This window comes from Crocodylus siamensis, chromosome 1 (assembly GCF_052110815.1).
Source record: "Crocodylus siamensis isolate JL-2025a chromosome 1, ASM5211081v1, whole genome shotgun sequence".
NCBI classification, from domain to species: domain Eukaryota; kingdom Metazoa; phylum Chordata; order Crocodylia; family Crocodylidae; genus Crocodylus; species Crocodylus siamensis.
This window is the reverse complement of record NC_143395.1, coordinates 98,613,855-98,619,756: the sequence shown is the minus strand read 5'-3', so window position 1 is coordinate 98,619,756 and position 5,902 is coordinate 98,613,855. Positions and strand designations below refer to the sequence as shown.

Sequence of the window (5,902 nt, the reverse complement as noted above, 5' to 3'; positions counted from 1 at the left end):
GCGGAGGGGTCTTTTTTAGCATGTAACATCTCATAAAAACATGCTCCACACCAAAGGGAGAAATGATTCATAATAGCTGCCTATTAAAATGTTCTGTATCAAATAAGCTTTTGTGTTAGTCTAATAAAATTCCTTATGCCTTGTAGAACTGTAAGCATATAGGATGTATGGCCATTTTTACATGTTTATCAATAAGGATCCTAGCTGTTGTTACTGATACTACCCCTAACTCTGTGGGAGCCTGATATGTGTGACCCTATTGCTTGTGCTTGTATACCAATTAGTCTGCAGAATTTCTAAAGCCCCCTATTAAAGAAGACAAATATTGTAGGTAACAATACAGGTACCATTACTATACTGGAACATACATCCCCCACTGGCAGAGGATATGCTAGATGACCTAATAGTCCTTTTCCATCTCTGACACCTATACAACAGGAATAGAATGAATCACAGATATGTCAGCCACAACTGTAGGCATTACTTTCCTTTTCTTTTCCAAGCCAAATGCTAATATTTGCTGATAGTTATGTCAAATCCTAAAGAGGGGTTCAAGAATCTTGATTTGATCCCTAATTTGCTATAATATTTTATGTATTTAGTAATCTCTAAAATACTAGAAATCTCTAGAACCATAAAAAGCAGGATAGTGTGTTTTAGCACACACTTACAGAATTAAAATCTATTAGTAGTAAAAGTAGTAAGTTACTCTTGTCCACAATCTACCTCAACATACTTTAGCCCTTTTTGTTCTCTATTTACAACTTTAACTGGCCCAGTGTGGAAAAAATCTGCCAGTCAAACATAAAAACTACCTAAAATACAAAGTTATACACAGAGATACCAACTAGTATACATAATTAAAGTGGGGGGGTGGGGTGGGGGGGGGATTAAGGGCCTTATGCTTTTCAGTATTAAAAGTGTTCAAATGTGTTTAGCCTTTGCAGAAACAAAGAACCTCCAACTCTGAGGAATAGCTAGGGGCCAAAATCGGGCACTCACTCAGCAGCATGTAATGATCCTTCCTCCCAAGGACTTCAGATTGAGCCCTGAAGCCATGACACTGCACACAGAGGGTGCCCCCACCTCGCCTCTTACTCTGTCTCTTGTATTAGTGATAGCTGCAGGCAACATTTGTTTTCCCTCATTGGTTTGCTTCAGTTGTGTCTCATGTCATGGTTAGGTTCTTTAATGGAGTGCTTGCAGATGAGGTTTTAAAAATCATTAGCCACGGTTGGCAGATGCTAGGTACTGGTAGGATGCTGTTCCAATAACTTCTTTTCTTTAATTAAAATTCTAAATAAATCATGAGTTTTTGCAAACCCGAGCCTACAATACTTGTGTAAGATGAAAGCTGTGCTAGCTGCTGGCAGTCTTGATGGAACTCTAGCCTCCTATTTCTTCCATGTGGGTTTTTTTTGCCTTCACACAACATCCCCATATGCACTTCTTCAATGCTTAAAAATCATTATTGCTGAAGATCAATACCAGAAAACATCTGTGACTCTTGCTGGTGTGCAAACAGATTTACTCTTTCCTACAACAAATGTGAATAAAATGCCCCTGTAAAGAACAAAAGAGAATATCCTGTGTATACTTGGTTATTGATTTTTCCTGACATTCTTGTGAGATGGAGATGTAGGAATATTAAATATGCACTGCACACAGAATATTTATTTGCAGTAAAACATGAATAAATTGAATCTTTTGCCTACTTGTTTCTATGGGAACAAGTTCTATTGAATAAACAGTTTTGGAATACTATTTTATTATTTCTAATTATATTAATTATAATTCAATATGTCACATTAAAAATAATTTAGGTTGTAATGAGAAACTTTCATACTGGTGCAAGCTTGGAAAAAATAGGCCTTTTGAGCAAAAAGCAATTTATGTTGCCTGTAATTTTCGGTTTCCGTTGCTATTAGTGCTAATTATTGAAGAGGTTTGCATTTGAAAACTTAATGGGCTGATGTTTTATTCTAGCATCTTGCAAAAGTCACAGGATAGTCATGGTGAAAAAAAATCAGGAAAGAGTCTTAATAATAGGATGTATCAATGTGTTGTGAGGCTCTTTTCCCCTATAAAACTCCTTTATTTTCCCATTTTATTACTTAGCTGGCATTTTTATTACAGTAGCAGGCAGAAGACTCATGCAGGTTTAATACAAAAGAAATTATAAAAAACACTGATCTCGTACTCTGATCTGTCTGAGCATATGTTATGCCACATATGAAATCACAATTGACTCAACTAAGTCCCCTTCAGTTCCATCTAGGTGGATCAGACTGGAAAATTGAGCCATATAACTGTGCTTGTCTATTTTGAAACAAATAATAATTGATTAGAAATGTAAACAAGTCAGCTTTAAGAAGGACTGCTAAACCAAAGCTGATCCTGGCAGACCAAAACATTTTTTTTCTTTTAATGGCAGTTTAGTGAACAGAAACCTCTTCACCCTTGAGGAATTAAAGTTGACACCGAGAATTCACTCATCTTTTCTGTGTTGCTCTACTGTTGTTGTTTAAGTATAGCTTTCCATTAGCTTCCTATAAATCCTAAAACTGAATGTGGCAGCATCTCTCAAGCTAAGGGAAACTGGTTCTGCTGCTTAGCCCTGCATCTACTACTCCCTGATATGCAAGATGTCAAAAAGTCAGGCAAACTTTTGCTTTCTGAGATGAAAATCAAGCATCACAATACTTCCATTGCAAATGCAGCTGTACTCATCATAAATCATCATCTGAGCCCTGCAGTGAAGTCAAAATCCCATTTTAATGGCTTCATAATGGTTAGTACGGAAATCATTTTGCTGTCCCAAGGCCAGCATTTGACTCCACTGCAGGTTAAAATTAGATTAGAAGATGGATTAAGGACAAACACATCCCTGCAAAGACAATTATACAAAGAGGATTATTAAAATAATATGAAAAGTAGTACCACAAGTTATAATTTTATCAAAAGCAAAATGTATGTTTAATAAAGGAAGTACTGCTATTTTTGTATCCTAAATAAGGTCTCAGATATTAGTCCACACACAAACTTATAGGTCAACAGACAAAGCTCTCCTGATATTTTCAGTTGTAAAATGCCTGGACAAAGGAAGTGACTTCACTCTGTACATGTCTGGCTTCATGAACTGGTCAATCAAGAGTGCTCTATATTAGCAACATATACCAGTAGGTGGAATTGGAAGAGATCCCCCCATTCACAGAGGCACCCCTGATCAGAATCACCAGGTACGTCTTTGCAAGCTGAGAAACCCAACTTTTCCCCATCACAGAGGCACATCATGGGACCTACAAACTCAGAGAAAGATGTCACAGGAGCATCTGGGTACTTCCAGGAGTTTCACCTTTGAGTTCCTTCAGAGCTATCCAACCCTGGTGACGTATTAATATTTAAGTTATCAATTTGTTCTAAAACTTCTTCTCTTGTCACTTCTTTGTGGTACAACTCTTCAGATCTATCTACTAGGAAGGATTGATTGAACATGGGATTACTCAAAATTAGATCTGGAATTTCCCTTCTTCATTTACATTCCAAGATTAAGTCGTTCTAGAAAGCAGTCATTTATTACATCCAGAAATTTTATCTCAGCATCTCACCTTGATGCAGTGTTTACCTAGTCTGTATGAGGGTAGTGAAAGTCTTCCATTATTACTGATTGTCCCATATTAGCAGCAGCTTCTCTAATCTCCCTAAGCATTCTGTAATCACCTTCACTTACATGATCAGGTGGTACCTTGTTGTACACCTGCAGAGTGACAGTCCTACCTTACTAATTTAATAACTTACATGAGTTATGGACTCATTAAGACATTGAAACAATTAATTATTGGGAAGGAATCCTTCAGAAACACCCCCTGAAAGAAATCCTATTTTACAATGATGATTGACATTGATTGCAGCCATTCTAAAAGTCACTAAATATATAATGTATTTGGTAACTCCACAGGGTATTCAAGGAGGAAAAAAGCTATTTAAAGCATCTCTTTTCTTAAACAATTTAATAAGACATTTGTCATCACAGCAGGAAAGAGACAGAAAAACACTTAAGACAACCACCTTTAAAAGTAATTTATTTTAGCAGTCCTTTCCAAAGAGAGAGAGAAAGCAAATACAACCCTAATAACTAATTTATTATGTTATGCCCTCAAAGGTCAATGTATAATCAGGATAGGAAAAAAATAGATAAAATGGAAAACAATAGGGAAAATATATATTAGAAGATTTTAAAAAAAAAATCTTAGGTAGACATACTTTAGGGTATGAACAATTTACAGTAGGGTAAAAAGAAGTGTTAGCTGTTCCATAATAACCACCCAAGAGCATGCAGTCACTTAGACCACAGTGAAACAGGAACTAGCCACTCAAGTTTAGCTTTCCCTTATCACAGGGTAAAAGCATGCATATAGGCAGTTATTGTAGAGTAAGTGAAACACAATATATCCATGCTTTCTGTTTACTCTGAGGTAAACCAGTTGTATCTCTGTAACTCTGGTCTGGAAAAAGTGGGACGAAGATCTCAAGGCACGTAAAGAGCAGTAGGGCAAGTACAAGCTTCTCCAGTCCGACTGGAGAACAGGTACGAGGCCTTGGCGACTCTGCAGGAGATGGAAAGGGAGGAGGAAACCCTTGGGCAGGAAGAAATGCCACATTCTTCACATTCCAAACAGATCAAGAGATCTGAGAGGACCCAGAAGAGGAGGAGACGCGTGCTCGTCATAGGCGATTCCATCCTGAGAGGTATGGAAGGGCCCATTTGTCGCCAGGACCCTTCAGCACGAGAGGTCTACTGCCTGCCTGGAGCTAAGATTCAGGATGTGACGGAGGTAATCCAGGCCAGGATCAAGCCCACCGATTACTACCCCATGGTCCTTGTCCATGTGGGTACTAATGATGCGGCCAGGAGAACCCCCGATCACCTGAAGGCGGACTACCAGGCTCTCGGCAGCGTGCTGAGGGAATTTGGTGCACAGGTGGTATTCTCTTCCATCCTATCAGTGAACGGACGTGGAAGACGGCATGAGAACTGCATCCGAGAGACCAACTGGCGGCTTCAGCAGTGGTGTCTCGAGGCAGGCTTCGGCTTCCTGGACAATGACCCACACATTACAACGAGGGACATGCTCAGCTGGGATGGGCTTCACCGGTCCCCCAAAGGTAAGCGTGTGTTTTCTTCCAGGTTGGCGAATCTCCTCCGGCGGGCTTTAAACTAGGCTCGTCGGGGGGAGGGGAAGATGAGGGTGGGGGAGGCTGTGGACCACCAAACCAGGTGGCACCCACAAGGACAGCCCAGCCTGAAGAAAGAGAGCTTTGGGAACGTGAAAGGCAGGGGGTGGACAGCAATACGGCACAGGTAAGGAACGGGAAGGTTAGGGACAAAAAGCCCTTTAGGATTTGGAGCGAGGGGGTAGCAAAAGCACCAGTCACAGGGCTCAAGTGCCTATATACTAATGCTAGGAGCATGGGGAACAAGCAGGATGAACTAGCGCTCCTGGTTGCACTAAACGACTACGACTTAGTGGGGCTGACGGAAACCTGGTGGGATCCATCCCACGACTGGGCGGTACATATTGAGGGCTATAGATTGTACAGAAAGGACAGAGTGGGGAAAAGGGGGGGAGGGGTTGCGCTCTATGTTAAGGAGCAATATACATCAACCCTCATCAAGACAGAATCAAAGGATGAGGAAGTAGAAGGACTGTGGGTTAGGCTACATGGGGGGCAAGGAGAAAAGGATTTGGTGGTAGGGGTCTGCTACAGACCCCCACATCAAGGGGAAGAAATAGATTTGGGGCTCCTGAGGCAACTCTCAGAGACCATAAAAGCTAAAGAGGCGGTGGTCATGGGGGACCTAAACTACCCGGACATCTGCTGGGAGACACAGACAGCAAAG

The 5,902-nt window shown here is 40.6% G+C and overlaps 1 long non-coding RNA gene across 1 annotated transcript; it reads left to right on the top strand.

Annotated features, from left to right (window-relative positions):
* The first annotated feature begins 4,559 nt into the window (after positions 1-4,559).
* Positions 4,560-5,117, top strand: LOC149873092 (uncharacterized). Its single transcript, XR_016439836.1, has 3 exons — positions 4,560-4,588; positions 4,680-4,835; positions 5,008-5,117. It is a non-coding gene; the product is annotated as an uncharacterized LOC149873092 (long non-coding RNA).
* The last annotated feature ends 785 nt before the right edge of the window (positions 5,118-5,902 follow it).